Below are 11,490 nucleotides of genomic sequence, written 5' to 3' on the forward strand. Positions count from 1 at the left end.
ACCCATAACCAAAACTAGAAGTGAAAAGAGAAAGATCAGGTGGAGGGCAGGGCGTTAGGGTATTGGTTTTTTTAATGGCTGAGCTAATTGCAAGAGAGATGAATCATTAACTCTGTTAACCTCTGTGGATCTCAGCCACTGAATTGGGAATCACCTCACTCCGTTTGAATCTGACAAACCCTTACTATGAGCAGGGAAATAATGTCAGCAAATGCTTGTCTGGACTGACTGATGAAACCACGCTGACGCTGGGTGAAATCACTGACCTTATACCAACAGAAATTCAGAGTTTAGCCAGTGGAAACAGAGGAGCTTGGACTGGTGATTCACTCATCAGCACAGGGATGTCAGGTACCGTGAGAGTCGGTGTCTGGCCAAGGCTGGCACGCAGCAACCCCAGGCAGGTGCAGAGGGGGCCGGAGAGGCAGGGGAGAGACACCTTCCTTCTCTGATTGCTAAAACATGTGGGGTTTGGTCTATAGAGGAAGGAAAAGCTTGGGAAGACAAATTATGCTTCCTTCTTTTAGCACCGGTTTCTTCAAAATCATTGGGAAAAAATGACGCAGTGGTGTCCATCTTTTTCCTCACACTTCAGTGCATGGTTGTTATAAAACCAGTTATTCTTGACTCTAATTTGCAGTCACTTCCTTGGGCCACTCATTTGCTGTTTAAAACAAGAGATGCAAAAAATCGTCCAAAAGGATATGCACATATCACTGTGGGGGTGGGTGGGTAAATGGGGAGGTGGAAATAAGGTGTCACCTTCTTTAGGCAAACTTAACCTTTTTAAACCAGGAATCACTGACTTGCCACCTCAGTACCCAGCACTCTGATATTTGAACCCTCTTTAATAGGTTAGTTTGTACATTATAATGAATCATATATCTTCAGTCGCATATTCTTTTGTTATTATTTCAGCCTTATTGCATTCCTCAGGAAACCAAAGGCACCAAAACAAGTGTAGCCTACATACACTATTCTAATCTTGTTTTCATTTCAGCTTGGATTTTGAGCACTTAGACTGAGCTAATTCAATTTACAGGCTCATTAACCAGACTGCAAATGAAAGGGGAAGACAGTGTGTCTCCACAGGAATTCTCAATGTCAGAACAGTCCCTGGGTTTCAAAACCCCAGGAGCTCCCGGTGCAGCATCAGTCTGCTTTCTCCTACCTGCAATCCAAAACAGGATCCAACACATAAAGAAAGTGACAAGGAAAATGAAAGGAAAATTGTAATGCTTTTTTCTCCAGTAAATATTGAATTGCATGTGAATTTCTCTATTGGCTTCCTGGTCAAACCTTTACAAATAATGTCTGACTTGCCAACGGTATTTTGTGCTAAATCACTTTCTTTTTTTCCTGAGTGATCTTAAAGCTGTTTCAAAACAAAAGAGAGAATTATTTCTCTCTCTGTATCTCTCCCTTTCTTGCTCTACCGCTGTTTGTCATAGCTGAGGGACAGTGACAGTATTCAACACTGTTTCCAGCAGGCAGGTCGGAGAGCTGTGTACCAAGCCTGCCTGTCAGATCTTTTCAGTGCACCCAGCCTCATGACATTATTAATGACCACATGACAGTTCCACCTTTTAGTTGCAAGATTCTTCCCATGAATGTGAGAGTCCATCATTTATAAAATGGTTTCTGGGTCAGAATACCTTTTGGAGGGGCTTTTTATTTTGTACTGATTTGTTTTGGTTTGATTAGTTTTACTTCAACTGCTCATTTGTTATTTATTATTTCTTTGCTCCCTGGAGCTGAGGAGACTGCTGAATTATACCCGTTCCCAAAGGATACAGCCTTCAACTGAATGCTCATATATAAATTACTATTTCCTCTGTGGTATGTATTCATCACAGGCATATTCAAATGCATGCTCTCATTTTATTAGATTCTTACATTTGAAATATGTATTCACAAATGAAAGATTTCAAACCAAATCTTTGGCTAGATTCGGTGGCAGTCCTGACTCTAAATAAGCTCAGGCGGAACTCAGACCACCCCATCACCCCACCATCAATGATTCTGAGCCCAAGATATTGCCTGAGCTGCAGCATATTTAATTTAAAAGTTTACTCTTAGTCTCCAGTTAATAACACAGACATGCACTCTCTTCTTTCAAACAAACCTTTTTCGCAAGCCATGGCCTTTATGCCCGGCAGCTAAATGCCTGGTGACTAACTGTCACCTCCTTGAATGCAAAAGCTATTTCATTGTCCAGAACTGTTCCTGGAACACTGAGCAGCATAATGATTCCTGATAAAATAGGCATCTGGGATGTCTGACACTGCAGTGAATTTTCATACACATGCACTGTCACTAGAATCCAATTTTATTGTGGCCTCCAAAGACTTGCATTTATTGGACTCAAAATCTCTCTTATACCATTCTACTGGCACTTCTGTTCCAGGCCAAATAATTTGTGAAGTTTCCTTCACAAATTTTTTGCATCTTACATTTTCTGGGGCAGATTGTCATCTTTTCTGCAGCAGGCTTTGTCTACCTTCAGCAACAAAAACCCAGATGAAAGCTAAATCAGCTGGGCAGGTAAAGATTCCTTTAAAATGAGACATTTTGGTGGTTTAGCTCTAGCATATACATCAGATTATTTAAAGATGTCCCAGGAAGTGACTCAAATGAATCTTAGTCTCCAATGATATTTCCAAAATGTTCAAAAATCATGAATCAAGTCCCCTAAAATCTGCAGACTGAGTAAATATTTGAGTAAATATAAATATATGAGTAAATATAAACATGATTTTGACATGTGTATGTTTCTTTTCTCTTTGATCTTGCTCCTGTTGTTTCACCCCTCTGATAGTTTCAATCCTTTCCCTGCAGCAATATGGAAAGCAATCTCCTTTTTCATGGAAGCCGAGATTTTTATGCAATCCTTTTATTTCAGTAGTTGTGCATTTGCCCAGGACCATGTTCAGTCAGGTTTTGAATATCTCCACATTTTTGACTCTTTTTCTAAAGATCACCAGTTACTGTGATATTCACAGCAAAATTGCAAGGATTGCAGAATCTAGTCTCTTAGGGTGAGGTGCAACAAGGTGCATACAGCACCTTACATCTCTCTTGAACATCCTCAGTACTGTCTATTGTGTAAGCTATAGGCTAGTAGAAGATTTAGTCATTAAGTCACACATCAAAAGTTATTCTCTTCAGTGAGAAGAGACCCCAAAAATCTGGCATCTGCTAATCCGTCAACCATCTGCTTACATGAATTTGTACTGGCAGTTCTTACTGGGTCCCTACTACTCCAGCATGTCAGCACCTAATCTTTTGGTAGAATATCTTCACAATGAGGTGCAAAAGTCTTTGTCAGTCATCCACATTGCTTAACCTGGGAACAGCTGCAGAGCAAGTCACCATCCCTTTCTGTAGGAGCATTTGCAATTTAGAGTGATCTCAGAGGTGAACTTCTTTACAGATGCTGGATATACCTCTATCTATAGTTCATATGGTCTTAATTGTCCTACCTGGCATTTTAGTGATAGCATTTTGATATTTCATTAGAAGCCAGGTCAATATAGACCTTCCTCAGAGGGATGCCCATGTTGCCTGCTACAAGGGCAAATGAGACTTGTGAATGTTGGTATAAACACAATATGGACGCCAGCAGCTAATGGCAAAAAGCACTCTGATTTTCAAAGTAACCACATATGCCATTACCCAGACCCTCAATAATATTTAGGTGTTTCATTCCTACTGAACCAACCTAACGCTTGGATTAAGAGCTGGAGTTTCTGAGCAGCTCAAAGACAGACTACACAACAAGTGTGGTAACATATGGCATTGACCTGAATGGCCCACTGTTAGTGCTCAGGTGGCTGTCCCAGTCTTTCTTGATGAAAAAAATGAACTCTAGAACACCTGCCAAGTTTTATTTTTGTTGTTTCAGTCCTTCTTTCCTTTAAGAATATCAGAAGCATGCAGTAAGCTACAAGGTTAAAGCCACATGAGACAAGAGAGGGTCAAGCAGTGAAGTGGGGCTTTTTTCTGCTGTCTCCCTCAGGCAGATTGACAGGAGAAGGCAACACAGAGTGCAGCAGGGAACTGAGTTATCATTCACACAAGCAAGCAGGATAAAGTTCATATCAGGAACACTAAAGGCAGGTTTTTTTGGCTTTGGAAACTCAGTGATAACATTGAAATACTGCTTTAAAAAGAGAAATTAATTTGTCAAATTTGGAGCAAAAATGAATTCTCACAGAATGCCTTTCCATGGTAGTACAAAAAAAAAAAAAAAGCAGAAATTTGTATACCTTTGATTACATATATTTCTGTTACTTAGGACATTACTCATCATGTAATAGTGTTCATAGGTCTGAAAAAAGTGTTCATTGTGGTGTAAAAGTACGCATATAGTGTGATAATATAGCTTACAAGAATGCCATGATTGTATTACTGAAAATACATATCTACTGTAAAACTTGTTCTTTATACTGATAAACACCTGATTGGAACAAACACGAAGTCCGAGTTTTGGTTGTCCATGTCTATAGCTGTGACACATGCATACTCACTGGAATGAAATGCCTGAATGAGTCTTATTTTCCTTTTTGGAAGAAAATTGTTTCCTCCATGTTGGTGCACAGTTGTAACCCTTTGCACTATCCAACATACATGAGATGACTGATTTCAGGAGCTGGTAAGTTTTCTTGGTGCACAGTAAGTGAATTTGGTGTAATCAGTTGAAGTCAGAAGAGTCTTACTTTGCTCAAAGTAAATTAAAAATTCTGGTTGTCTTTAAAAAAACACCCAACATATTGATGTACTTAACAGGCATATTACAACTTCTTTGGCATGTGGTGTTTAATTTGACAAACTATTTGTATGTATGTTTGTGCTTCTGTTTCAGTGTCATATTTTCTGTCTTTGCACCTCCCTTTCTCCTTCCAAACTTCTGCCAACTTGAAACATTTTCTTCTACCTTTCGAGCACCATTAACTAGAAAGCAGAAGGAGAAAAAAATACTAATTTATATAATAATTGAGAAAGAATAATTTGAATAATAATTTCCTTTAGTTTCATATATAAGGATTTCATTACAAGCAAATTTTTTGTTATGACCAATTTTCTGAAATTCAAAATGCACACCAAATATAGTAGTCAGAGGAGAAACATTTGCACATAGAGCAAAGCTTCTGCAGTCCTGATTTTGATTTTCCCCATTGCTCTGGTCCACTGCTCAATCTGCTTCCCCCACCCCTCAGCCTCGCTGCTTCATCTGCTTTCTATATCTGACCTCCTTGAATTCTGCCTTGAAGGATTTGAATCTCTACGCTACTTTTTTCATTAAAATAAAATTATTCTTTAGAATCTCTGGCTTGTAAACTTTCCACTATATAAATATTTGTGTTCAGTAAAGTCCTGGTTTATTCGCTATATACAGCAAATACATAGTTCCTCTGACTGAAACAGTATAGACTACGGCCAAGTCATTTCCCAACAAATTACCAAACTATGCAATCTACTGTTTCATGATCAATCGATGGTGTAATGCAAGAAGTGATTTCATACTCCTCTGGCTTCTGTAATGAAGTTATTTTATTATAGCAGAATTATATGTATTATCCTCAAACTAACTGTACAGCTGAATGTGTTATCTCAGGAAACATACATATGCCTGAAGTAAGCTGGCTGATGCTTTAACAGTGCTTTCCATTGCAAATTGTTGACCTGAGAAAGTAATCTGTCTTCAGTGTTTCTAAGCTAGTACTTCAAGGAGAGAAGTGTAGCATTTCATTTGATCTGGGCATTTCAATTATTATTTCCTTTGCTGAAATCAAAAAAGAACCAAAAAGCATGCAGGAATGAGAAATTAAGAGATCTTTTCAAATGGAGTTTGAACTGAGGCAACGACTGCAATTCCTACTGATCAAACTAATTTCTTGTTAAAATATTTAAACAATCTGATAAGGTGGGCAGCCATTTTTGCACCTAAGGTCCAACACTGCGAAATAAGAGTTGATATATACATCTTCATTGGTTTAAGTATGTTCTCCTTTGAACATTGTTGCTTCATGGGTCTAACTCAGACCTTCTAACCTGCAGGCTTGAAATATTACTGATGTAAGAGAGTACAATGATTAAGCATTTACTGATTAAGCAATACACTGGTAAGAAAGTAATTGCCTAATAATATATTAATAAGCATATCACTACTACTTATTTAGTTATATCGTTTTGCATAATTATTGCATACAATTATAAATGTGTTATCACTCAAGTATTACGAAACACACACGACTATTAATGCTACTGAATTATAGCTCTATCACCCTTTCCTCCCCCCACCACTTCATATTTGGCTGCAAGTCTATGTTTCTTTACTGCACCCCACACCAAGTCTTTCAGACATAGACCTTATGGAAAGTTCAGTGGGTTAAGAGAGCTCCCTCCAGCACCCCAGAAGATGAGCCAACATCCCACTCCGCAGGTCAGCTTCATTAGTGTTTACAAACATCTGTACTCCTACTCCTTGGGAAGAATATAAGGCTGTTGTCAGAGGATGTAGGGAGGCAACTAGGAAAGCTAAGGCCTCCTTAGAGTTAAACCTGGCGAGAGGGGTCAAGGACAACAGGAAGAGGTTCTTCAAATACATGGCAGATAAAACTAACACCAGAGGCAATGTAGGCCCACTGATGAACGGGGTGGGTGCCCTGGTGACAGAAGATACAGAGAAGGCAGAATTACTGAATGCCTTCTTTGTCTCTGTCTACTCTGCCGGAGGCTGTCCTGAGGAGCCCCGTACCCCTGAGGCCCCAGAGGAAGGCAGGGCAATGGAGGAGTCTGCCTCAGTTGATGAGGACTGGGTTAGGGAGCAATTAAGCAATCTGGACATCCATAAATCCATGGGTCCAGATGGGATGCACCCGCGGGTGCTGAGGGAGCTGGCTGAAGTCATTGCTGGACCGCTCTCCATCATCTTTGCCAAGTCTTGGGAAACGGGAGAGGTGCCTGAGGACTGGAGGAAAGCAAATGTCACTCCGGTCTTCAAAAAGGGCAAGAAGGAGGACCCGGGCAACTATAGACCGGTCAGCCTCACCTCCATCCCTGGGAAAGTGATGGAACACCTTATCCTTGGTGCCATCTTAAGACATATCAAGGATAAGAGGGTCATCAGGGACAGTCAACATGGCTTCACCAAGGGGAAGTCGTGTTTGACCAACCTCATAGCCTTTTATGAAGACGTAACAAGGTGGATTGACGATGGCAGAGCAGTGGATGTGGTCTACCTTGACTTCAGCAAAGCATTTGACACCGTCTCCCACAGCATCCTCACGGCAAAACTGAGGAAGTGTGGACTGGATGATCGGGTAGTGAGGTGGACTGCAAACTGGCTGAAGGAGAGAAGCCAGAGAGTTGTGATCAATGGGGCGGAGTCTGGTTGGAGGCCTGTATCTAGTGGAGTGCCTCAAGGGTCAGTTCTGGGACCAATACTGTTCAATATATTCATCAATGACTTGGATGAGGGAATTGAGTGTACTATCAGCAAGTTTGCTGATGACACCAAGCTGGGAGGAGTGGCTGACACGCCAGAAGGCTGTGCTGCCATCCAGCGAGATCTGGACAGGCTAGAGAGTTGGGCGGGGAAAAATTTAATGAAATATAACAAGGGGAAATGTAGAGTCTTGCATCTGGGCAGGAACAACCCCAGGTTCCAGTACAGGTTGGGGAATGACCTATTAGAGAGCAGTGTAGGGGAAAGAGACCTGGGGGTCCTGGTGGACAGCAGGATGACCATGAGCCAGCACTGTGCCCTTGTGGCCAAGAAGGCCAATGGCATCCTGGGGTGTATTAGAAGTGGGGTGGTTAGTAGGTCCAGAGAGGTTCTCCTTCCCCTCTACTCTGCCCTGGTGAGACCTCATCTGGAATATTGTGTCCAGTTCTGGGCCCCTCAGTTCAAGAAGGACAGGGAACTGCTGGAGAGAGTACAGCGCAGGGCCACAAAGATGATTAAGGGAGTGGAGCATCTCCCTTATGAGGAAAGGCTGAGGGAGCTGGGTCTCTTTAGCTTGCAGAAGAGGAGACTGAGGGGTGACCTCATCAATGTTTATAAATATATAAAGGGTGGGTGTCACGAGGATGGAGCTAGGCTCTTCTCAGTGACAACCAACAGTAAGACAAGGGGTAATGGGTTCAAGCTGGAACACAAGAGGTTCCACTTAAATTTGAGAAGAAACTTCTTCTCAGTGAGGGTGACAGAGCACTGGAACAGGCTGCCCAGGGGGGTTGTGGATTCTCCTTCTCTGGAGACATTCAAAACCCGCCTGGACGCCTTCCTGTGTAACCTCACCTAAGTTTTCCTGCTCTGGCAGGGGGATTGGACTAGATGATCTTTTGAGGTCCCTTCCAATCCCTAACATTCTGTGATTCTGTGATTCTGTGATTCAGAAGATTCATCGCCTCCTGTGTTCCTTACCTGATTTTATACCTTACTCCCAATTTATTTCCAGAGCCACCTTTTTGCCACGCTTGCAACTCCTTTCCTCTGACCAAAGTCATCCTTATGGGCTAAAGGTGGACCAGATCCTTTGCTTGAATGCACATCCGGCTGCTTTTCACCTGTGAGTGTAGTGAATCTATTCTGTACTTGTAAGCCCTTAGATGGGCAGGATCCTTCCTCTTGGTGCTAGAAGTCACCAGCTTCTACCACTCCCCAGGGGTTGCACTTACCTTAAAATTAGATGTGGACACTGTCTGCTTCTCTACTGCAGTTAGGGTCCAAAACTGTTTAACCTGCTGCATCTCAGAGAAGATCTTATCTTCCCTAATGCTGCACAACCTGCTCTCTTCCTTCTGTAACTCTTCCACTTGGTGGTACAGCTCCTGCAGGACAGAAGGTCACCTCTCCTTGCATCAAAGAGAGGTCCTAGATCCCACAACTCCTACAAGCTGTAGGACTGCATCTGCCACCTGAAGCTCAAGTCTATGCCAAAGACTCTGTCCTAGAAGTGACTGCTACCCAAACACCTCCCAGAGGAAACTGCTCTATCATATGTCACCACCACAACTAAACACACAGCTCTTAAATAGGCCTGTTCCAAGCACCAGCTAAAAGGTTGCTTGACCCTCCCTAACTGGTGGCAGCTGCAACAAAGGCTTCAGTCACTCTGGGTCAAGGGTAGCTGATCATGTTCGTTAGAAGCTGCTAGAGTTTCCTTGGGGTCTCACTCTTGTATCTCCCCTTACCTCATCCTTACTCAGCAGTAGCAGCCACCCTTAAGCTTCTCAGGGGTTTTCCAAGCATTTGCCAGTGATCCTGGACCTTGTTCGCAGCAAGTTCAGAAGCTCCCAAATTAGAACCTGGAGACTGACACACAAACTGCTGCTTCTGTGGCTGTCTCTATTAGGTGAGTCCTCATAACAGAGATTACTGAAACCCCACAGAGAAGCTAAAAAAACCTGTAACCACACCAGTTTGGACCAGCTGAGAGATAAGCAAGCCCCATGAAATTGTGTAGAAATGGGATATCAATTAGATAACCCCAAATACCTGGAAAAGCCTAAGCAAGCTCTGTATGGGCAAGCTCTGAATTTGGAGGGGAAACATTTGCTGTTCTGGTTTTTCATTGCTGTTTTCCTAGACCAAACATACTGCAAATCTGAATTTAAACTCTGAATGGGGCATATACTAAATGAAAAGGCTGTTTCTTAGGGCAGTGTGTTGGCAATCCAGTAGCAGAATTACCAGAAATAGTATTAGTAGCAGAAGTAGAGCACAGAAGCCCTTGCCCAAAGCTTGACCTACTCGTTGTGTTGACCTGATGCTTCAGGTTATCTGGTTGTAGACTGACATTCAGAACAGCCAGAATTTTTAGACTATAGCATGCAACTCTGTGACACACTATCCCAAAGACTATTCTTTGTGGCCTCACATTTTGTTGTATCCCCTGACGGTAAAGTTATAGTTTGGTACTTACTACATGTGCAGACCTGAAGGCTGTATAACAGAAGGTTTTGCCTACACCCAACTAACCTATTGACCACTGAAAGAGAAGAAAGAGAAACCAGAGAACACATAAGATCAGGCGCAGATCTACAAGAAAGCCTTGTCGCTAAGACTGAGTGGCCTCAAACTTCACTGTCATTACGCTTTGCAATTTTTTTAAATCCCAGTGATTGCATGTACACTGCTATGCGGGGCATCCTATAGGTAAGGTTTGAAGTCCAAATAGATGTTCATCTACACAACTGCACTGTAGGATGTCCTCTTGATCTGCAAAGTGGTGAGTTTTTAGGTTAAAGGGAAATCTTGAGTGCAGATGGTGCTTAAAGTCTCTTACAGCTTACTTGCCCTGTGGACAGGATCAGGCATCTTTCTATCCAACATATCCTCAGGGCAGCCATGACAGACAACACAAAAATTGCTGGTACAGTGCAGATGAAGCATTTGCAGTCAAGATGTCCAGCAGCAGAGTTTTCTTACATGCTTGCCTGCAGTTCATTCATTAGGATCTTGGCACAGATGGGAGAAAATTAAACAATAAAGTCTGAAGAATGTAAATATGCTTAAGGCAAACAGAAACCTGTGGAGACCTATAAAGAGAAATCACTACATTCTCAGCCTCCATTTTATCAATGTTTTGTTTACTATACAAACGCAGGAGAGGCAGAGGTGATGGGGCATTTACTCAGGAATTATTCAGCACCATCTGGCATCTTGAGGTAATTAGTCTGCACTGTACCTCCTTTGGAAACCATAGCAACGCTACAATAGCTTAATTGTGTTCTCTGATTATGGTATAATAAATAATAAGTGCCACTGCTATAATATACTAGTTAATGCATCCTCAACTGTCCAGCTGCTCTATACAAATGCACTGTCCATTATAGGTTTCTTGGTAAGAAGTGTTTGCAAAACAGAAAAAGAAAAGGATTCAAAAAGAGCACAAATTTGCTCAATCCTGGATAAAATCAAAGAGAAGCTGGTACAGTATTTAATTGATTAAGAATTTCAGGAATCTAACTAATGTCAGTCAACACGGTTTTATGGGAAATAGATCCATTTTGTCAAACAAATGTAATCGCATTCTTTAAAAGCATAAGTTTTGTTGATTTAAAATAACTAAGCGGATGTAATCCACACAGCTCTGTAAGGTATTTAATGTACTGCAACATGACAAAATATGACTACAAATCAGTATAACACAGTATCAATAAATTGCATGTTAAAAAGATTAAGAAATGGCTAACAAATCAGGGTGGGGGAAGCCACACCTCAATATCACAGTTCAACTCAGCAAAATGTAGCTTTTTACATCTAGAAAAAATGAATACAAACCTTGCAGCCAAAAGAAATGAATCAGAAAAGCAGTGAATCTGAAGAATATCTCTGAGTAATACCAGATTCAGAAATTTATCTAGATTGTTGAAAAAAAGAATACAAGCTAGTTGATCCAGCATTGAAAAACGCAGTGGAAATATGGAAATAAAGTTCAGGTGTGTGCTTGCATGCAGTGCAGGCAAGGGTGAAAGAAA

Source organism: Caloenas nicobarica, chromosome 4, assembly GCF_036013445.1.
Source record: "Caloenas nicobarica isolate bCalNic1 chromosome 4, bCalNic1.hap1, whole genome shotgun sequence".
NCBI classification, from domain to species: domain Eukaryota; kingdom Metazoa; phylum Chordata; class Aves; order Columbiformes; family Columbidae; genus Caloenas; species Caloenas nicobarica.